The 22,956-nt window shown below is 45.8% G+C and overlaps 1 protein-coding gene across 6 annotated transcripts in view; it reads left to right on the forward strand.

The window, feature by feature from the left end:
* P2RY6 (pyrimidinergic receptor P2Y6) overlaps positions 1 to 22,956 on the forward strand; it is a 63,428-nt gene that overhangs the window by 37,272 nt on the left and 3,200 nt on the right. The window contains exon 1 of one of the 6 annotated variants that reach the window (XM_054973126.1): positions 6,728 to 6,779. The exons of 3 other annotated variants lie outside the window; for them this stretch is intronic. The gene's annotated coding sequence lies outside the window, so the exon portion shown is untranslated. Of the gene's footprint in view, positions 1 to 6,727; positions 6,780 to 10,869; positions 11,034 to 11,198; positions 11,249 to 22,956 lie in introns of those variants that run through there. 2 more of the 6 variants (XM_054973122.1, XM_054973124.1) reach the window with 2 other exon arrangements.

Genomic DNA, 22,956 nt, shown 5'->3' on the forward strand with positions numbered 1-22,956 from the left:
TTGCTCTTTTCCAATCATTGAACACGTTCAATCCCTTCTCTCACCCAGATTTTACCAGGCGTGGATCACCACGTAAGTTCTAAAGTGTCATTATGGACTAGATAGTTTCAGGTAGGCATGTTGGTCTGTGGCAGAACTGCAGGTGTTGGTCTGTGGCAGAACTGCAGGATTTGGGTCCAGTGGCACCTTAGAGACCAACAAGATTTTTAGGGTGTAAGCTTTAGAGAGTCAAAGCTCCTATCTTCAGATGTTGGACTAGAAACTTGCTTTGGGAGGGAAGAAGAATGCATAGCGCCCAAGAACTACTTTTCACTGACGTTATTGGGGCTAACAAGCTGGAATGGCCCTCCATAGGAAATAGTTTCCTGCATGCAGTAAAGGAGCATGTCAAGAAGGAGACTCAGCAAGAACACTCGTTTAGGAGGAACTGAATTGTAGGTCCGGTGAGGCTGAACAAGCTTTGAGGTACCCCATTCAAAAATTCTGATGTGAGCCATTGAGGTATAGTGGTTATAGTGTTTGACTAGGCCTGGAAGAAGGGTTGCCAGCTTCAGGTTGGGAAATACCTGGAGATTTGGAGTGTGGAGCCTGGAGAAGATGGAGTTTGAGATGGGAGAGACTTCAATGGAGTATAATGCCATAAAACTTACCTTCCAAACTTGCCGTTATCTCCAGCGGAAATGATCTCTGTGGCCTGGAGATCAGTTGTAATTCCATGAGATCTCCAGCCACCACCTTGAGGATGGCAACCCCAGGTTCGAATCACGGTTGTGCCATGAAATTAATAACAACAACAACAACATTAGATTTATATACTGCCCTTCAGGATGACTTAACATCCACTCAGAGCAGTTTACAAAGTATGCTATTATTATTCCCACAAAAACAGTCACCCTGTGAGGTGGGTGGGACTGAGAGAACTCCAAGAAGCTGTGACTGACCCAAGAAGATCACCCAGCTGGCTTCAAGTGGAAGAATGGGGAATCAAACCTGGTTCTCCAGATTAGAGTCCTGCTGCTCTTAACCATCACACCAAACTGGCTCTCAAAGTTCATTGTGTTACTGTGGTCCATTCTTTCTCTCAGCCTCACCTTCTTCACAGAATTGTTGTGATGATAAAATGGAGGAAAGGGGAACCACTCTTTTTGCCCTGAATTCCTTGGAAGGGTGGGATAACAATATAATGGCTATGTGGAGGGGGAATTGTAAGAATTTGATTAGCGGAGTAGAGTATTTGGCATTGGACATAATAAGAACAGACTCCTGCGTTTAGCTCTAGAAAAATACTTTACTACATATCAGGGTAAAAAAGTTTCATTGGTGATAAAATAAAGAATAGCTAACTAACTGGCTTCTACAGCTTGAAGGTCAGACTTAAAGACTCAAAAGACTGGACTGAACAAAGAGCAATAAAACCTTAATATATGTTTCTAGTTTACTGCCCCCCAATAAACTGGTCACCCAATAGTGAATCCCAGATGTGCCAGGGCTAGAGATGGGCACGAACTGAAATACGAACCAAAATTAAGCACGAACCAGACCAGTTCGTGGTTTGCAAACCCGAGGTTCCCATTTCTGATGAACCACCACGAACTTTAAGCTGGTTTGTTTGGTTCGTTTTTTTGGTTCGTCACTGCAGACAGCCTGGTGCCAATCAATCAGTTTCCTAGGCAACAGGGGATGGACTTCCTGCAGACCTTCTGCTGACCCGGAAGTGACCTTCCGCTGGCCCGGAAGTAATGATTTTCTGACTCAGATGTGACATTTTCATGAACCAAATGAACCGGTTCGTGAATCAGGGGCAGATTCATGAAAGCTCATGGTTCATAGTTTGTGAAATTTGATGAACCATGAACCGCATGGTTCGGTTTTTCCCCAGTTCGTGCCCATCTCTAGCCAGGGCTCGATAGTAGAGTCCTTAAGGTGTATGCAGAAGTCCCTGGTGTATTTAATTAAGTTAGGTATCAGGACTGAAGAAATACCTGTCTCCATCTTTGGAGTGCTGCAGCCAATCAGGGTATAACAACAACAACATTCAATTTATATACGGTCCTTCAGGCACCTTTTGCAGACAGGAATTCCTGCCACAATAAATCTGTTAATCTTCGGGTGCCACAGGATTCTTTTGTGACTGCCGTGGCGGACTAAAACGGAAAACAACACAATCCTCGTCTCATTTCTCTCAGCTCTAGGGTCGACCTTCTTTACTGGGGTGCCCTGAGGCTTACGATGTCCCTGACTCGCAATTTCTTTTGGGGAGTAGCATTCGGTGTTCTTATTGGACTGGCTGTTTCACTGGCTTTCAGGAAAAGAGAGACAAGAAATGAATGGCCCTGATGGATTAGACCTGGTTAGACCTTGTTTGGAGTGTTGTGCACAGATCTAGGCACCGCAGTTTAAGTAGGATGTTGACAAGCTGGAACATGTCCAAAGGAGGGCAACAAAGGGCCAAGCTACAAGTGACGAATGAGACAGGTTGGACACTTGTCAGCTTCCCTCAAGTTTTGATGGGGAATGTAGGCGTCCTGGTCTTGCAGCTTGGCTCTCCGACTGCTGTCCAATGGACCTTTCAACTGTCACTTGTCCAACATTCCGCTGAGCTGCCTACATTCCCCATCAAAACTGGAGGGAAGCTGGCAAGTGTCCAACCTGTGTCATTCGTCACTTGTAGTTTGGCCCAAAGATGGTGAGGGGTCTGGAGACCAAGCCCTGTGAGGAAAGGTTGAAGGAGTATGTTTAGCCTGGAGAGGAGATGACTGAGAGGTGAAATGATAACCATCTTTCAAGTACTTGAAGGGCTGTCAGAGAGAGGATGGCGCAGAGATGTTTTCTGTCAGACCAGAAACAACAGGTTAAAATTAAAGCAAGAGTTTTCGGCTAAACATTAGGAAGAACTTCCTGTCAGTTAGAGCGGTCCCTCAGTGGAACAGGCTTACTCAGGAGGTGGTGGGCTCTCTTTCCTTGGAGGTATTTAAGATGAGGCGAGATGGCTACCTGAGAGCTATGATGATTCTCTGACTTAATATGAATGTACACAGATCAAGAGAGTGAGGACATGAAGCGACAAGCCAGTGAGAGGCTCTTGTGCCCTTCCTTATATGCCCAGGGTAATGCCAATCGCCACTTTGGAGTAAGGAAGGAGTTTTTGTCCAGGCCAGATTTACCAGGGATCCTGGAGGTTTTTCACCTTCCTCTGGGCATAGAGCAGGGGTCATTGAGGGAAGTACCGGGGGGGGGGGGGAGATAGCTGTGAATTTCCTGCATTGTGCATGGGGTTAGACTAGATGACCCTTGGGGGTACTTTCCAAATCTATGTTTCTGTGTATCAGACCAAAGGCCAGCATTTTGTCCCTACCGCCAGACAGCCAGGTCCTTCTGAAATTGCATGTGTTATGACCCTTACTTCTCTTGGGTAGATTTTGCCTTTAATCTTTCCCTTACACCCTCTGGGTAGGTTGCTGCCACCAGGAATATTATATTCCAAGATATTTAAGTTTTTCCTTTAATAACGTGCCCAAGCGTCAGGCTTCTTCTTGGTACTATGTGGCCCTGAGGTTAGGAGTGGGATATAGGAATGACAGCTACTCTGGAATATAACAAAAACAAAATAAACTTTTATTTTTTCAAGAAGCGTATCGGTTTCATAAGAGTAGTTCTCGGTTCTTAAAATTACTTCATTTAAACTCACACAGATCTCTTCTAAGGCTTGACACACAGTTAGCCTCTTTCTCTGACTCAATATTTCTCACAGACGTGCTTAAGTTACTCAGGCTGCACACAGCTTGCCTGCTTTCTTCTGACTGAATATTTTTCACAAACATACTCAGTTCAGGTTTCCACACAGGTTATATTTCTCTCAGTAATACTTAAACATGCTCAGGCGGCACACAGCTTGCCTCTCTTCTCCTGACTGAATGTTCTTTCTCCACTCTCAGTCTAAAACTGCATTCACTCCACCCACCCTCTCAGTCATCAACTGATCATATCACTCAGGGCCAAGCTACACATGGCGAATGACACTTGAACCGCAAGTGTATTTCTCCCTGTTCACTTGCCCTCCACTCAATCCACTTGCCGTTCAAGTGTCATTCGTCATGTGTAGCTTGACCCTCACATGTATTCCTCCCTGGGCCAAGCTACACATGACGAATGACACTTGAACCGCAAGTGTATTTCTCCCTGTTCACTTGCCCTCCACTCAATCCACTTGCCGTTCAAGTGTCATTCGTCATGTGTAGCTTGGCCCTCACTCATCCCTCTTTAACCCCCCACTCTTCACCTATATCACACCAAGCATTTAAAGACATGTGCACACATTTACTTGAAATCATTACAGCATGCGAGAAGCATATACATATTTTAAACAAAGCCAATGTCCCCCAACTGCTGTTCTTCCTTGGCCCTAGACATCCAGATACTCTTCTTTGTTTCAAAGTAGGTGCCATCTTTGGGAGGGAGCTTTGCTTGAGGATGTTTTAAAAGTGTCGTGCAGAAGTAGACTGAAAGTCTATCTAAGGCAGTAACCTGTTTTCAGTGCTGGCTAGCTGAACGTTTCTGGGAAGTTGCGGGAGCTAAGACGACTGCCCTGTTTCTCCTCTGAACTTGCTGTTCAGTGTCTCTGAACAAGGATCCAGAGGAGTTAGCCGTGTTAGTCTGTAGTAGCAAAATCAAAAAGAGTCCAGTAGCACCTTTAAGACTAACCAATTTTATTTTATTGTAGCATAAGCTTTCGAGAATCAAGTTCTCTTCATCAGATGCCTGATCCGAACTGGTCAAATACAGAAGAGGAGGGGAGGGGAAAGAACAGGACATATATCACAAGAAGACAGAATGCAATTAGTGTGAAGGCAATCAAAACATTCCTTTGCTTGTAAATGTAAACATCTCCTTTTGGTGTGGAGTCAGTTTGCCGCAGTGAAGGTATACAATTCCTATGTTATCACATTATCACAGGTAACAGATTTCCTTTACAGAGGCGTGGTCTGGGGGAGCCCAGAGACGCCTGGTGTGGGCTTTGTTTGTCAATTATCTCAGCCTGAGTGCCTGTGGGCTTTCGGGGACCACAGTTCTCTTTGTCAGATGCAGCTGGCAGGGAGAGCTGTGGTTATCGAGGGCTTATACTACATAGGAATTGTATACCTTCACTGCGGCAAACTGACTCCACACCAAAAGGAGATATTTACATTTACAAGCAAAGGAATGTTTTGATTGCCTTCACACTAATTGCATTCTGTCTTCTTGTGATATATGTCCTGTTCTTTCCCCTCCCCTCCTCTTCTGTATTTGACCAGTTCGGATGAGGCATCTGATGAAGAGAACTTGATTCTCGAAAGCTTATGCTACAATAAAATAAAATTGGTTAGTCTTAAAGGTGCTACTGGACTCTTTTTGATTCTGAACAAGGACTTTCCATTGCTGTTGTGACCGAAATCCGCAGCTGGCAGATTCACAAAGAACAGAGTATTGTGTTCAGTTTTGGGCACCACAATTTAAGAAGGATACAGACAAGCTGGAACGTGTCCAGAGGAGGGCAATGAAGATGGTGAGGGGTCCAGAGACCAAGTCCTATGAGGAAAGGTCGAAAGAGCTCAGCCTGGAGAGGAGATGACTGAGAGGTGATATGATAACCATCTTCAAGTACTTGAAGGGCTGTCAGAGAGAGGATGGCACAGAGTTGTTTTCCGCTGCCCCAGAAGGTCAGACCAGAATCAATGGGATGAAATTAAATCAAAAGTGGTTTTGGCTAAACACTAGGAAGAACTTCCTGGCAGTTAGAGCGGTCCCTCAGTGGAACAGGCTTTTTTGGGAGGTGGTGAGCTCTCCTCCTTTGGAAGTTTTTAAGCAGAGGCTAGATGGCCATTGGGCAACATTGCTGATTCTGTAAACCTGGGCAGATCATGAGAGGGAGGGCAGGAAGGGTTACATCAGTGAGTGATTCTGCACACATTGGATAATGCACTTCCAATCCTCTTTATAGATCATTTGGAACGGATTTTTGTGTGTGTGGAACAAAAAATCCACCTCAAACGATTGATAAAGTGCATTGAAAGTGCATTATCCAACGTGTGCGGAATCAGCCAGTGCTTAGTTCTTATTACATTACATGCCCAGGGTAATGCCAATTGGAGTCAGGTAGCAATCTTGCCCAGGCCAGTGTGGCTAGGGATCCCGACGGGGCAGGGGGAGGTAGTCATGAATTTCCTGCATTGTGCAGGGGGTTGGGCTAGATGACCCTAGAGGTATCTTCCAATCCTATGATTCTATGAAAATATCTGTACTTTTCTTTCCCTCTTCCCCAGACAAACGTTCTTGCCAGCTACCCCACACTCCAGTTGCATGGGCCAGCCTTTCTCTGTTAGTCTCAAAGTACAGCCTGGTTGAACTTCCTCTTGTTGGAACCCAGACAGCTTCCTTTCCCCCAGCTCCTACTTTTGATTGCAGCCGTAGCCATTGTGCCAGCCAACCCTCGTCCAGGATGTGGTTACTGGATGGGCCAGATTTGCTGATCCTATCTCTTGTCTTGTGCGTTGATTGGCACCGGGCCGGCTGACGTCCTGCTTGGATGGTTTCTTTGGGAAGCTTATAAAGGGCATCTCCAGTGAGGAAGGAGCTGAGTTTAGCCCAATGGGCATGGTAGACGCTCCAGCTAATGGAGTCCACTGAGGAAGCCTGGCTTTGTAGGTGCACAAGAGAGAAGCATCTTGGGTGTGCGTGTGATGAAAACCGATCTCCTGGAGGGACTGCCTGAGCTTTATGCTGCTAGAACTCTTGAAAGAGCGGTGAGTAGTAGATGGGATGAACGGGGTTGCATTGTGAAAATTAATCACTATTGGCTCTTTTCAGGTGGAATCAGGTCTGAAAATCTTCCATAATCTACCATTGCATAAATCAGATACCTACATTTGGACTGAGTGCATGACATGGGCTTATGCAATTCCTCTTCTCCCGCCCGCCTTATACACTGATTTTTTTCTTCCATTTCTGGGTTTTCATGAGCCATAGTCTGTTGTGATTAGACATGGGCACGAACAGAAAAAACAAACAAACATGGTGTTCGTTGTTCGTTGCCATCTACGAACAACGAACATTGATGAACATGATCCTGACATGAACATGTTCGTTGTTCGTGGGGGCCAGCAGGCTCTCCTCCAGCCATCAAGATCCCTACTGCACCACACCCAGAAACCCTACCTGAGCAGGCAGCAGGAAAGGTACCAATAATAAATAATAGCTTGGCCCAGAGTCTGGCAGCAGCCCTGGAACCTGAAGGGGTAGATCCCTAATCCCACCACACACAAAGAAAATTCAAGCTCCAATGCACTCACCCTGTCTAACAGCAGCTGTCTCTCCCTGAAAGCCAGAGCGGGTAGCCCCCCTCCCCCCTGGTCTTTTCCTCTTGTAACTAATTTGGAGCTCTAGTCTGCACTTGGAAGGAAGACCTGCCTATCAAGCTAAATTGGGCTTAGATTGGGGTTTTCCAGGGCAACAGCAGGAGTTCAGACAGAGTTCAGACAATCCCTGCCTGAGTTGCCAAGGGAATTAATTGCAGGTGCCAGACGGTCTGGCTTGACGAACAGCAACGAACGAGGCTTGCAACGACCACCTGTTCATTTAGAAGGGGGCCTCACGAACAGCTTGTTTGCAAACAGCAGATTGGGCTGTTCGTAGGCTTTTTTGTGTTCGTAATGCTGTTCGTGCCCATCTCTAGTTGTGATGCCCACACTAAGTACAGGTTGTGCTAACCTCCACTCTGTTGGTTTGCAAACTAGGGTTTGGAACTTTGTACTGATTGTGGTTTACCTGAATCAGATGCCACACCATACTGTTAGAGGCATTGGATATCAAAATGCCTTTAGTATTCGATCTGTGTTTTCTGTTCAAGACAATGATTGAATGAACTGTAACACAAGGAAGTGTACCATTGGAGGAAATCCAGAAGGGTTAGAAGGCATCTGTGCATGAGAGAGGAGGAGGAGAAAGAGAGTGTGCACGTTCCTAAGTCACATTCAGTTCTCCAACGTCTGGCTTCTTTGAGTTTCTCTATTTGAGACATCTGACACGTGAAGAATACGTGTCGGGAGATGAAATGTTAGTCGGCAGGGGTAGTTTAAAAAGACCGAACCGGCGGCAGGACAAAGGTTATTGTATCTCTTTTCATCGAATGTCCTAACTTGTTCCTTATTGTACTCTGCTCAGTCCTAGTTGTTGTGTGTGTTATGGGCTGTCAAGTTGCCTCCGACCTATGGCGACCCTCTGAATGAAGGACCTCCAAAACGTCCTATCATTAACAGACTTGCTCAGATCCTGCAAACTGGAGGACGTGGCTTCTTTTATCGAGTCAAGCCATCTCGTTCCAGGTCTTCCTCTTTTCCTCCTGCCTTCCACTTTTCCTAGCATTATTGACTTTGCCAGAGAAACTTGTCTTCTCATGATGTGACCAAAGTACGATAGCCTCAGTTTTGTCATTTTAGCTTCTAGGGAGAATTGAACTATGTCAATCTTACGAATGAAAGCATCCTATGATTAACAGACTTGCTCAGATCCTGCAAACTGGAGGACGTAGCTTCTTTTATTTTATTGCCATTTTAGCTTCTAGGGAGAATTCAGACTTGATTTGACCGAACACCCACTTATTTGTCTTTTTGGCCATCCATGGTATCTGCAAAACTCTTCTCCAGCACCACATTTCAAAAGAATCAATTGTATTATATCTACAATTGGTATTACATCTACAATTGTATTATATCTGTTTAGTGAATCTCCTCGAGTGCTCTCTGGAGAGGCTGCATATGAATTTTCCAAACAAACCAATAAAACCTCAAAGGCTATTAGCCCTGGCAGCTAACTGGAACCTCCATGTTTAGAGGCAGTGTACCTGTGAATACCAACTGCTAGGGGGCGCAACAGCACAAGAGAGCTCTTGCAGTCAAGCTCTGCTTGTGGATTGCCCTGAAGCATCCAGCTATTCATTCCTGGAAATAAAGGGTCGGATCCAGACATAACTGTCTGTTGCCCCTTCCTGTTGCAGAATCCCCCCTGCTGTCATTGCTCAAGAGCTTCTCTCCCCCAGGAGCAGCATTTCGTGGAAAGCCATGGGCTGCTGTGGGAGCAAGAGGTACGAAAATTTCATTCTGCCCCCGTAGCACCTTTAAGATGAACCAACTTTATTGTAGCATAAGCTTTCGAGAACCACAGCTCTCTTCGTCACATGCATCTGACGAAGAGAGCTGTGCTTCTCGAAAGCTTGTGCTACAATAAAGTTGGTTCATCTTAAAGGTGCTACTGGACTCTTTACTATTTTGCAACTACAGATTAACATGGCTAACTCCTCTGATTCTGCACCTGGAAAATTTAGTCTGGATTCAGCGCAAGATGCTTTTCTAAATGCCACCTCTCTGGAAGTATTAATTGAAAGGGAACTTCATTTAATGTTTGTTTATTTACTCATGCACTGTGTTTACAATCTGCCTTTCTCATTGAGACTCAAGGCAGATTACACAGTGTTAACAGATGCAATCGGTAGGATGAGACAATGTACTAGGACTTGGATTACAGAAATCTGAAATGAACAGAGAATATTCGATGTCAGACTGCAGAGACAATGCAGAAAAACGGTATTACATCAGTAAAAACTAATTAGGGACAGCAGGACAATACCTATAGCAAACAGATAATATCCCTTGTACTCAGTGGTAAATTCCACAGTCCCTTTTCTTCTGTAGTTTCAGGTGGGGAGCCATGTTGGTCTGCCATAGAACAGCAGGATTCGAATCCAGTGGCACCTTAGAGGCCAACAGGATTTTCAAGATATGAGCTCCTTTCTTCAGATGATTTCAGGTAGACAGCCCTGTTGGTCTGTAGTAGAAGAGCAAGACTGGGGTCCAGTAGAACTTTAAAAACCAACCAGATTTTCAGGGTGTAAGCTTCTGAGAGTCAGCGCTCTCTTCTTCACACACCTTCCCTCTGTAAGCACCTTTCTGGACCATTCTGCTATAACAGAGCCTTGCTATTTGTTTTCAAAAACGCACTCCCAAACAACCCTGTACTGTGAAGTGACAGAAATGTAGATGAAGTCTGAAGGGAGGGGCTGTGTCTCAGTGGCAAAGCATCCACTTGGCTTGCAAAAGGTTGCAGGTTCAATCCCCGGCATGTCCAGCTAAAAAGGTCAGGTGGTTCATTGTGTGAGGGGCTCTACCTGAGTCCTCGGGGAGCCATTGCCTGTCTGAGTAGGCAATACTGACTTTGCTGGACTGATAGTCTGATTCGGTATAAGACAGCTTCGTTCATTCGTTCATTCGTTTGTTCGTTCATTCATTCATTCATTTGTTTGTTCATTCGTTCGTTCGTTTGTTCATTTGTTCATTCATTCATTCATTCATTCGTTTGTTTGTTTGTTTGTTCTTCATTTGTTCGTTCGTTCATTCTATATCCCATCCTAGCCTGCCTGACAGACAGGCCATTCCATTCATCGTTCCATAGGAAGGCCGTCTTTAATCCTTTTATTCACCAATAAGCAACTCAGATCCATAACGAATGACTCTCTAGGTCATGGCCCTGCAGGTGACAATTGTCCCATGGCAATTAATCAAAGGCCAAGTTTGATTGTCAGGGAGCGGCAGCTTGAGAAGTAGTGGCTATGCTATCTGCAGTCTCTCCTTCCTTTCCCCCCATCCTATCAATGAATGGATGTCCCAGGGCCTTCCTGCCGCAAAGAGGATTGAGCAATTCTACAGCTGTCAGAGGCAGGAGCGGCCCAGCACCTCCCAGTCAGGCAGTTTCCTCCTCCTTCCCCCTCCCTGGGATGTTTCATAGTGCAACTTGCGCAGAAAGAGGAAGCCGTGCAAGTGTCACTGTCAGAGGACGGGGGCCAGGGGCCGTGGGCAGGGAGGGGGCGATCCCTCCGCCTTTACCAAACAGAATGAAAAGGAAAAAGGCAGAAGAGGCATTCGGCTGGCTGTGGACAAGAGCGGGTGCCATCCACGTGGTTAGGAGACCACTGGACCTCAGAATCGAGCGATCCAAGCTAGTGCTCAGTAAGTGTGAAGTGTGCTGCTAATCTGTTGTCATGTGGAGTGTGCCCGGGGAAGCAGGAAGTCCTGTTTATCTGGGTAACAATCTTGGATTGCAAGAGTCCTGCCTGAAACCTTGGAGAGCGGCTTATGGTCATACTTATGAAGCCTGATGGACCAAAGGTGGAGTACCCACTTCGCATGTAGAAGGTCTCCAGTTCAATCCCCGGGCTCTCCAGGTAAAAGGTAGCAGGTGGTGAGAAAGATTTTCCTTTGCTTGAGATCTCCAGAAACTGCTGGTCGGAGGAAACAGCGTGGTTGGACCAGAGGTCTGATTTTGTATTATTTGCACCTTTGTAGAGTCATGTTTTTTATTCTCAGCAAGTGAAATTCGGAACATTCCTCCCCAAAGGGTGCTCTGGTTCCAACTGGGTTTGCAATGTGTTCACGGGGGCTTGGATAGAATTGCCACATTTAATCCCCTGCAAGATTTCAGTAGAACGTTAAACGCCAATAAGATGTTTAGGGTATAAGCTTTCGAGAGTCAAAGCAGGAGATCTGACGAAGGGAGCCTTGACACTCAAAAGCTCGTACCCTGTGGGTCTTTAAGGTGTTCCTGGACTTGAATCTCGCTGTTCTACTGCAGACCAACACGGCGACCCACCTGATTTTTTTTTCTGCTTCTGTTCTTTAGACAGTCGTTTAGCAGGCAGAAATAGAAGACGGTAGGCAAGACGGTAAAACAGTGGGTAAAATGTCACCTGCTTTAAATGTATTTATTTATGTCATTTATAGTCGGCCTTTCTCACTGAGACTCAGGGTGGATTACATAGTGTGGGCTTAGTACAATCAATATTTCGTTCGTTCGTTCGTTTGTTTGTTTGCGACTTTTATTCCACCCTCCCCGCAAGCGGGCTCAGGGCGGATTACATAAATTAAAACATTTCACACACTCTACATTATAAAAGCAATAAAACAGTTTAAAATTTCAATATAATGGCTAATCTTCCAGACAGCAGCCAGATGGTGGACGACTCTGATGGGGAGGACTCAGATCTTCTCCCCTTTCCGGGCCGGTGGAGGCCTAGCCCAGCCTCAACCATATGCCTGGCGGAACATCTCTGCCTTACAGGTCCGGCGGAAAGATAGTAAATCCTGCCGGGCCCTGGTCTCAAAAGAGAGAGTTCCACCAGATTGGAGCCAGGACCAAAAAAGCCCTGGTTCTGGTTGAGGTCAGGCAGGCCTCCCTGGGGCCAGGGACCACCAACATCAAGGACATTTCCATAAACAATGCCATAGGGTAAATAAGTGCAGGTTTACAAAGACAAAACATTAGCAACAATCTGAGTCAGAGTTGAAGAAATATTGAAACAGAGCATAAGCAATTCTAGAACTGATATTAGACAACATATAACTACCCAGTAGGATCATACTTGAAGCACAGGTAGCACATAGGAGCACATAATTAAATCAACAGCTAGGACATAAGGCAACATAGTGTTGAAGTCTATGGCCTCTAACTCTGATACCCCCTTCCTACAATATCTGAGTAAAAAGCCCGTTTAAAGAATTCAGTTTTGCATCATTCGCAGATTTCTGTGTTTGGGGCTGCTTTTCAAGGTGCAGGTGTGGGACCAGTAGAAATAAAAGGCAGGGGAATTATTGGGGAAGAAGGTAAGACAAGGAATCCAAAGTTGTCCTAGGAGCTCACAGACTTGTCCTCCTGGGTAACACTGGCTGTGCTTTCTGGAGTTAGCGGCTCCTGTCTCCATCTCTCAGCTGCCTTCTGTACAGAGGTGGTATAAAGTATCTGATGGATTGGCTGGCTGTCGTATCTAGGTTATGCTTATTTTTCTTGGCACCTTTAGCACACAGGTAGAAAACAACAGATGACTCCCTGGCATTGCACCACAGCAATGACACAAGAGGAGCCAGTTTGTTGTAGTGGTTAAGAGCGGCAGGACTCTAATCTGGAGTGCCAGGTTTGATTCCCCACTCCTCCACTTGAAGTCAACTGGGTGACCTTGTGTCAGTCACTTAAAAGTGGCAGGACTCTAATCTGGAGAGCCGGGTTTGATTTGCCTCTCCTCCACTTGAAGCCAGCTGGGTGACCTTGGATCAGTCACTTAAGAGCGGCAGGACTCTAATCTGGAGAGCCGGGTTTGATTCCCCACTCCTCCGCTTGAAGCCAGCTGGGTGATCTTGGGTCAGACACAGCTCTTTCCGAGCTCTCTCAGCTCCACCCACCTCACAGGGTGATTGTTGTGAGGATAATATTAACATACTTTGTAAACTGCTCTGAGTGAGTGTTAAGTTGTCCTGAAGGGCAGTAAATAAATTGAATGTTATTATTATTATAAGACAGTGATGGGACATTTCCTCAGTGTCTGCCAAGTGTGAAGAGTGGGGAGAAATCGTTCTTTAAGGTACTTGGATGACCACAGCTGTGGTTCAGGGATCTCAGAAAGAGCACACTCAAAAAGTCTAGTAGGATTCTCTACTGTGGTGGTAGAGATTCTCTAGTATGGTATTAAAGCTTTTCTTTAAAAGTTTATTTGACAAAATTCATATCCTCCCTTTCTGCCCCATCAAGGGCCACCAAGGCAAACAAACTAAAATATACATACTAAAATCACACTATAAAACCATTAAAATCAATGAAAACACATCATTAAAACAGTTAAAACCAAAGCTTAAAAAACATACAAAGACATAAAAACAGTAACCTTTAATGGCATAAAAGTAAAAAAAGAACATAAATAATGTGAAACAGACCGCATAACTAGTACCGTTTACAGTGTAAAATAACCGAGATAAAAACCAGTTATTTAAAAAGCTTATATCTAACTTTAGCTACTTCAGCCAGAAATTTGGCTACCAAGGCTGTGATTTCAGAATTTGTATCTTTTAATAAATACTGTATTTAGTACACTGGTTTAAGTATACTCTGCCTGCTGCAGCCTCATAAAAACAACAGTTAAAATATTTACAACAATGAAAACATTGGGTGTAGTGGTTAAGAGCAGCAGGACTTTAATCTGGAGAGCCAGGTTTGATTTCCCCACTCCTCCGCCTGAAGCCAGCTGAGTGACCTTGAGGCAGTCACAGCTCTCTCAGAGCTCTCTCAGCCCCACCCACCTCACAAGGTAATCGGCAAGAGGATAATAATAAAAACACACTTCATAAACCACTCTGATTGGGCATTAAGTTGTGGTGGTATATAAATCTAATATTATTATTATTATTATTTTTATTATTATCCAATTTTGGATTGTATGCCGGGACAGGTTCTGGCTTTCTTGCTTGTTAATCTGTGAAGTGCCGTGCTCCAAGATGTTTCTGTATGCCGTAAGAGGCACGAATAATCCCGTTTGGGACAACTGGATCTCCGTGGCCCACTTGTGTTGTAATTGCTTCTAAACTTCCCCAGAACTTTCCATTACCTTGTTCCTTGCACAGTGGTGTGATTGGACCCTTCTAAGTTTAGCAGCCCCTTGCTTGGAGACAGCGCCCATGTGTCTGTCTTGAAATGTTCCCAGATTATGAAAAACGGCCCTTCCTTCCCTTTTCCTCTGCTGTTTCTCTTCTCCACTTTCCTTTTTCTGCTATGAAGAAATATTAAGAATGTTGCTGGCCTCTGCTGGTAGAGAGAAATGGGTGGGAGAAGAGACCAGCGAAAGATGGGAGATAAGAGGTTTAACGCCGCAGACTTGCTTGATGTATGTCAAAATATAGGCAAGAGTGCAGCGGGAGAGTACAGCATGTAGCGTTAGGCACAGAATCCACCTTCCGGAGACTCTCAGCTTTCTTTTTAGAAATAAATGCAACCAGTTTCTGGTTCTTGTGGTTGCAAGGATATGCCTCAAACACACGCAGGCGATGTTTGCTGGTATCTTGGAAGCGGGAGAGGTTGATGGAGGGCCAGAAGGTAAAGATTCAGTACCCCATTGAGCCCACGACCAAGAGAAACGAAACGGGCTATCGTGCAGAATGAGAGGGCACGCCCATTTGCTTAATGCATGCAGGTCTCAGAAATGTGTTTTTCTTATTGCAGAATTTGAGACATGTTGGTGCAGAATATTGTGGGTTTTTTTAAAAAATAGCTAATAACAATAACAATAACAATAAACAACACTGCAATTCCTGGGGATGCCAGAGTCGAAAAAAAGGAACAAGAAAAAATGATTAACTATAGAGATCTGGCATTAGAAGCCACCCGACTATGGAAGATGAATGCAACAGTAGTCCTCATTGTCATCGGGGCACTTGGAACCATCTCGAAACACTTTGCAATTCATATGGAAAAAGTGCAGCTTTCTGACATAACACCTACAGAACTGCAAAAGATGGCGCTGCTTGGAACAGCGTACATATGACGCCGCTACCTAGCTGATACTTAGGTCTCCAGCGGAAACTTGTATCAGCTTAGCAAGGCCAATCGATAATAACATGTGACCTCTGCTTATTGTTGATTGTATTTCGGATAATTCAAATAACAACAACAACATTGGATTTATCTACCACCCTTAAGAACAACTTAATGCCCACTCAGAGCGGTTTACAAAGTATGTCATTATTATCCCCACAACAAAACACCCTGTGAGGTGGGTGGGGCTGAGAGAGCTCTGAGAGAGCCATGACTAGCCCAAGGTCACCCAGCTGGCTTCAAGCGGAGGAGTGGGGAATCAGACCTGGTTCTCCAAATTACAGTCCCACCACTCTTAACCACTACACCAAACTGGCTCTGCAATACATTGCAGCCCTGCTGGGTTTTGGTACCATCATGGAGGGATGACTCCCCCTCCCCCTTGGTGCTTCTGTATAGACCATACCATTCTCCCAAATAAGGTTCCTAGGTCCTTATATCCTCCTGGCGGGGGGGGGGGGGCTGGTACTTACTGAGAGGCTTAATCTTCGTTGTATGCTCCTGGCGCCAATGCGATGACATCACTTCTAGGAAGTGATGTCATCAAGCTGGCAGCGGGCATGCTCCTATGCTTTGCAAAGGGCTAATTCAGCCTGTTGGGAGTCAAAATTGGCCCCTGTGAAGCCCGGGAGCATGCCCACTGCTGAGTGTGATGTCACTTGAGGAAGTGACATCATTGTGCCCACCGTGAGCATGCCCGCTGTGTACTTGCCTTGGAGGTTCCATGCCTCCCATGCCCGTTCTCTGCACATTTCCTCCTTGCTAGCCAGGTGAGAGGTGGTGAGTGGCAGAGGCTGGGAGAGATTCCTCACCCTCACTGGGGAATTAGATTCTTACTCCCAGGGCCTTTTTTCGGCTGGAACACTGTGGAACAGAGTTCTGGCACCACTTGAAAATGGTCACATGGCTGGTGGCCCCGCCCCCTGATCTCCAGACAGAGGGGAGTTAGATTGCCCTCCGCACTGGTCGGCAATCTAAACTCCCCTCTGTCTGGAGATCAGGGGGCGGGGCCACCAGCCATGTGACCATTTCCTCCGAGGGCGATTTCAACTTTAAAAAACTCCCCCCTTGTTCCAGATGACCCAAAGTGACGTCATTGTGCGGTCCTGTGCTGGCAACCCACCGAGTTCCACCACCTCTTTTCCCAGAAGAAAAGCCCTGCTTACTCCCAAGCCCCATGTCCAGTGCTTCTGGGCTTTGCAGAAGCATTCCCTTGATTGCGATGCGCAGGCAGAGAAACCACAGGCGCCCCGCTTTTCCCTGTCACTGGAGAACTTAAATCAATCCACCCGAATTGATCCTACGAACTTCTGCTGATCAGGTGGAGGTCATTACAGCCCGCTGAAAACTACACAGAATTACCTTGTCAGAACCTCCCCCTCCTCCAAAGCAAGATTTCTGAACATGCCTCCAAAGGAGATCCTTTGCTTTTTCTTCCCACCGGGATCTCTCGTTTGCTGTATGGTTAATTGCAATTTGATAGTCTCCGGGTGGAAAGAGGCACGGTTAGTCCGTTGCAGATATTCGGATCCTGCCTTTCTATTGTGAAAAGTCTCCAAGGCAGCCACGGCAACTAGAAAAGAAGACAAAAGACAATGTAAAAGAATCGATGTAATTCATCAGAGGGTATAGTTTGCTGGATGTCACGAAAAAGCTTTGTGTGTTAGCGACAAGTGTGTGAACTAAAGTTAATGTGACAGCAGTCCTGAAAGCCTTTGGAATGACATCATGCTTCAAAGATTAGGGAGCCACGTTGGTCCAGAGCAAAATCCAAAAACAAAAGCCGTGAATACCTTTGAGGAGGACTGCCCCAAAGGGCACAAAATAATGTGCAAGCCGCCAGATTGTCCATAATTCTTCAGCAGGGTGGATGTTTTTAAAAGGGGGAAATTGGGGGGCCGTGTTCTTAAAGCCTCTTGATTTTAAGGGGAAAAGACACTGCCGTGTCTCCCTGCAGAAAATATAAAAACCAGTAGTGTATCCAAATGGAACACTCGGGTCTTTTCAGAGGCTGCGAGAAGAGGCAGGCAAGCATGCGGCCAGGCAGGCTTCCTTTGGGAGGTTAGCGAAGGGAAAGGGCTGTGACTAAGTCTCCATCAAGGCTAGATGGCCACCTGACAGCAATGCTGATTCTGTGAACCTGGGCAGGTCATGATAGGGAGGGCAGGGAGGGTTGCATCAGTGCTTAGTTCTCGTGGCTCCTTCTTCAGGGTAAGGCCGATCCCCACCACCTTGGGTTCAGGAAGCAATTTCCCCCAGGCCAGTTTGGCTAGACATCCTGACGGTGTTTTGCCATCTTCTGGGCATGGAGCAGGGATCACTGTGTGTGTGTGTAGGGGGGGGAGATAGTTGTGAATTTCCTGCATTGTGCACAGGGTTGGACTAGATGACCCTGGAGGACCCTTCCCACCCTATGATTCTATCTAAGGCTGCAAACTTAAATTAAAATGTGCCTGGCTTATCGCCAAGTGTGTGCACACTCCCTGCTCCTCCTCCTCCTCCACCCTTCTAGTGCAGAGCACAGTGAAAGACTGCCAGGTAGAAGCTAACTTTGGCTACCTGTGGGCTGCACACCTGTGTTTGTCAATCACGGCGGGTGGGAGCTAGTTTCTAAGTGGGATTTTTTCATTGCACTCTGAGAAGGTTGGCGGATATGAGTATGACTAGCAAGAAGTTTGGGTTGTGCACATTTTTGTTCAGTGGAAGTTTTGCTGTCTGCGTGCCCACTGAGCAGTTCAGTGGTGATGTTGCATGCAGAAGGGTCCCGGTTCGATCCCTGCCAGCTCTGGGTAAAGGAACAGAAAGACCCTTTTCTGCCTAAGACTTTGGAAAACAGCTAAAATCACAGTAGGCCAAACTAAGCTATTGGACCCTACTAAACACCATTTCATATATTACACAGCCACGACTGTGATGGGATTATGCACATGGACAAAGCTTTCTAACCCCTGTGGCCCTTCAACCACATGGAATGCATTGGAATGTACAAGACATGTTCAGAAGCTGAAGGTGTGAGCTGGGGGTGGGATGGGAATTCAGTGTTGGATTAACCCTGTACAGACTGGGTTGGGTGTGCTTTTGTGATAACCAAGATTTTGTTGAAACTCAGAATTTAGCATTCCATGGGGTCAAATTTGGGGTGATGTTCTCTTGCGGTTTTTTAGAAGGCTATAAGCAGCCATGATGTGTGTGCCTGTGGCAAATTGGAATGAGGTCACTGATACGTGTGGGAGATTTAATCTTTCTCCCCAACATCATTTCTTGATGCAAATCCACCTGTCTGCTGGAACTGTTTTTTCACCTGGGTCAGGTAGAGGGAAGGTACTTCCTCTGCAATCCTATACAGCATTATTCTCTTCTATATCCATTGAAGTCAATGACCTTAGAAGGGTGTAACTCTGTATAAGATCTCATTATATGTAAACATCTCCTCCACAGTTTGACACTGAGAGATCCCTGTCTTTCGGTGCTACACCTCTGAAGATGCCAGTCACAGCTGCTGGCAAAACGTCAAGAACTACAATGCCAAGACCACGGCAATACAGCCCGGAAAACCCACAACAACCATCTCATTATATGCCTTATCTCCAGATGGTGAAAAAAAGTTTGGAAAGGACATTCCCCCCCCCCACCCCAAATCAGGGACACACACACCTCAATCAGGGTGGCAGCACAATCTAGGGATTATTTCATTTATTGAAAACGTCTATATTCCACCCAGGTAGATCAAGACGTGGGGCCATGTTAGTCTGTCTGTAGCAGTAGAAAAGAGCAAGAGTCTAGTAGCACCTTTAATACAAGCAAAATTTATGGTAGGGTGAGTCACAGCTCACTCCTTCCAATATCTGAAGAAGTGAGATGTGACGCACCAAAGCTCATACCCTACCACAAATGTTGTTAGTCTTATAAGTATTCCACCCAGTTAGGGCCCTTTTGGAGAACTACTTATAGTTGCAGAGCTGTGCAGGCTTCAGAACTATGCAGAACTCTATAGCTGGTGCTGGGACAAAGATGCAACCTGGACTGGATTGATGATAGGGCTCTCCATCCCTCCTTTGTGGGACAGGGATACAGGAACGGCGGGCAGCCTCTAGCTCCTTACATGTCACAATGGTGCCACCTACTGGCAAGCAGAAGTTATAACAAGAGACACATTTACATCATGTCTCTCGTTCCTGGCTTCTAACAATCAAATTCTGGCTTCCCCTTTTATTTAATTCCAGTTGTAACTCCTTTACTTTCCTAATGCTTTCAGATTTCCATGAATTCAAGTGGTTGGAACTAATCCACAAAAAAGTCAGGTGTATGGGGTATACCTTTAGATTCACTTTACTTTGCATCTGCTGCAACAGCATTCCAGATAATTAAACGGAGGGCCAAGCTACAGGTTACAAATGACACTTGAACGGCAAGTGTATTTCTCCCTGTTCACTTGTGCTCCACTCGATCCACTTGCTGTTCAAGTGTCATTCGTCACTTGTAGCTTGGCCCTGAGACATTCAATTTCAGCACCTGATTGAGGCAGCTGGGAAACCCTGTTCCCCAATTCACGTGGGACTGCCTTTGTCATCCGGCCAGTTAGCCACCTATTTTTGCTCTCTAACTGATCCCCATCAAAGAAGGGCACTAATGCTGGCCAGATTCAACATACTGCCTTCAGCCATCGTCATTGGTAGATGTCAAGGGACCCTTTATGAACTCAGAAAATGCCCCTGTGGCCTGGGTGTCATTGAATCTCTCATGTTCTATTTTACTCTAAGATCCGAGACAAATTTTTGAACTCCCTTCTTTATTCATGGTGCGGCCTTTCTGATAATGTCAAGGTCCAGCGACTACTATCTGGCCACAACTTTTCTATAACCTCCCACGTTGCTTGTTTTCTTCAATCTGCAATTTGTATCAGGGAAGCGATCGACTAATTTTGATGTGTCTCCTTTTGCTCTGACATGCCAATAAAGGTTGAGTGATGTGTGTCATGTCTCTTGTTATAATTTCTGCTACAGTCACAGTAGACCAAACTGAGCTATTGGACTCTCCTAAAGGCCATTTCATGTATTACACTGCCATGATTGCGATGGCATTAGGCACATGGGCAAAGCTTTCTAACCCATGTGGCCCTTCAACCACTGTTATCAGTCCCTGGCCCCAGGGAGGCCTGCCTCGCCTCAACTAGAGCCAGGGCCTTTTTAGTCCTGGCTCCTACCTGGTGGAATGCTTTGTCTACTGAGACCAGGGCCCGGCAGGATTTACTATCTTTCCTCTGGGCCTGTAAGACAGAGTTGTACCACCAGGCTCATGGCTGAGGTTGGGTCTCCACTGGCCAGAGAATGCAACATCTACCCCCCCCCCCCGTGAAAGTTGCCCACCACTGTTGGTTTTTCAGCTGCTGTTACTGTGCTGCTATATTCAGTTGTACTGGTGTGTTGTTGGTTATTGTATTGCTGCCGCCAGGCAAAGAGTGCTTCTATTTTTATATGATGTTTTAATATAGAACGTTTTAAAATGATTTTGAGGTTGTTATGCGCCCTGAGCCCGCTTGCGGGGAGGGAAGAATACAAATACGATATAAAATAAATAAATAATAAATGGAATGCATTGGAATTTACACGCTCATGTTGTGGAAAGCATCCCGAAAACTACATTCGCGGGAACTGAGGGGTTATTCCAAAGCTCATACTTTGATTTGGTAGTGTTTGCATGTGCCGTATAGATGCATTTCCTGGTTTCACTACTAAATGGTGGAGTCTGGATTTGAATGCCATCAGCCCAGATCCTCTCTCACCAGTCCACCATGCTGGAAAAAAAGACAAGCTCAACCTTTTCAATGTGCAAGAGAATGCGCTCGGAACATGGTGCCCTTTCCAAAGACTCAGGCTATGGAAAACTGGTCAACTAGGAAGCCACATCAACTGGATCCGATACTAGGGATCTAGGTGAGACCGTAGCCTCTTCTGTACTGGGGATGTAACTCCTCACTAACCCTAAAGCTAAGCTGAAAGGCATGGAATTGGCTGGGATGTGGCCGTTCGCATCTCTCATGACGCCCTTAAGCCATTACTCTCTCCCTGCCTAACCTACCTCACAAGGTTGCTGTGAACACAATATGGGGGATAAACAGTATCCTGAGCTCCTTGGAGGAAGGGTGAGATCCAAACGCACTAGATCAATAAAGATGCCTGCTGACCCATGTTTTCTGGATAGGGCATCCAGAAAATATGGATGCCCAAGGACATTGTCCTTGTCTTTGGAATCTGAGAAACACAGTTGAGGACCGGAGGTGGGAGGGCACATACAGGGAGCCCTTAAGGCGTCTGGCTTCTTCTACTTCATATGCACCTTTTGCAGCTGCACCTGAACTTCTGAGACAGCGAAAGGGAGGAAGTGGGAAGGGGCTGTGGCTCAGTGGTAGAGCATCAGCTTAACAAGCGCAAGGTTCCAGGTTCAATCTCTGGCAACTCCAGTTAAAAGGACATGGTAGCAGGTAATGTGAAAGGCCTCTACCTGAGACCCTGGAGAGCTGATGCTCGTACTGTAACAAGAAATTTGTGGCTTATGTATAACCTCCGACATGCTATGTTGCATTAAGTTTAAATTGTTCTATATCTTGTAGCTCCGATGAGCATTGCACAAATTGTATTCTAGTTTTCTGCCCGTCATTAGGGACATTTTTTGATTTATATATATATATATATATATATATATAGGAACGGATGGTTGCATTTGCAATTGATATAATATTGATTCATGCAACATAAGTGAAGTTATATCACAGGGTTTATCTTTTGGTAGCTCTTCTTTACCCGTAATTGCCCTCTGGGTTGCTAGCCAGTCTGAGCAGGCAATACTGACCTCATCTATCTATCTATCTATCTGTCTGTCTGTCTGTCTGTCCGTCCGTCCGTCCGTCTGTCTGTCCGTCCGTCCATCCATCTGTCTATGTAGGGCTTTTTTCCTGGGAAAAGAGGTGGTGGAACTCAGTGGGTTGCCCTGGGAGAAAATGGTCACATGGCTGGTGGCCCCGCCCCCTGATCTCCAGACAGAGGGGAGTTGAGATTGCCCTCCATGCGGAGGGCAATCTCAACTCCCCTCTGTCTGGAGATCAGGGGGCGGGGCCACCAGCCATGTGACCATTTTCAAGAGGTTCCGGAACTCCGTTCCCCCGTGTTCCTGCTGAAAAAAAGCCCCGTATCTATCTATCTATGTCATTTATAGTCCGCCTTTCTCACAGAGACTCAAGGCAGATTACACAGTGCGAGATGAGTACAACCAATATCAAGGACATTTCCATGCGCAATGTCGAAGGGTGGATAAACACGAGTTTACAAAGACGTAGCATTAGCTAGGATCCGATACAGAGTTGAGGAAATGCTGAAACAGAACATAAGCAATTCTAGGGCTGACATTAGACAACACAGAACTACCCGGCAGGGTCATACTTAAAGCAACATAGGAGCACATATTTAAAGCAACTCATAGTGGTGAATTCTGTGGTCCCTAACTCATTAGTGGAGCATCTGAGAC

This window comes from Eublepharis macularius, chromosome 3, assembly GCF_028583425.1.
Source record: "Eublepharis macularius isolate TG4126 chromosome 3, MPM_Emac_v1.0, whole genome shotgun sequence".
Taxonomy (NCBI): Eukaryota; Metazoa; Chordata; class Lepidosauria; order Squamata; family Eublepharidae; genus Eublepharis; species Eublepharis macularius.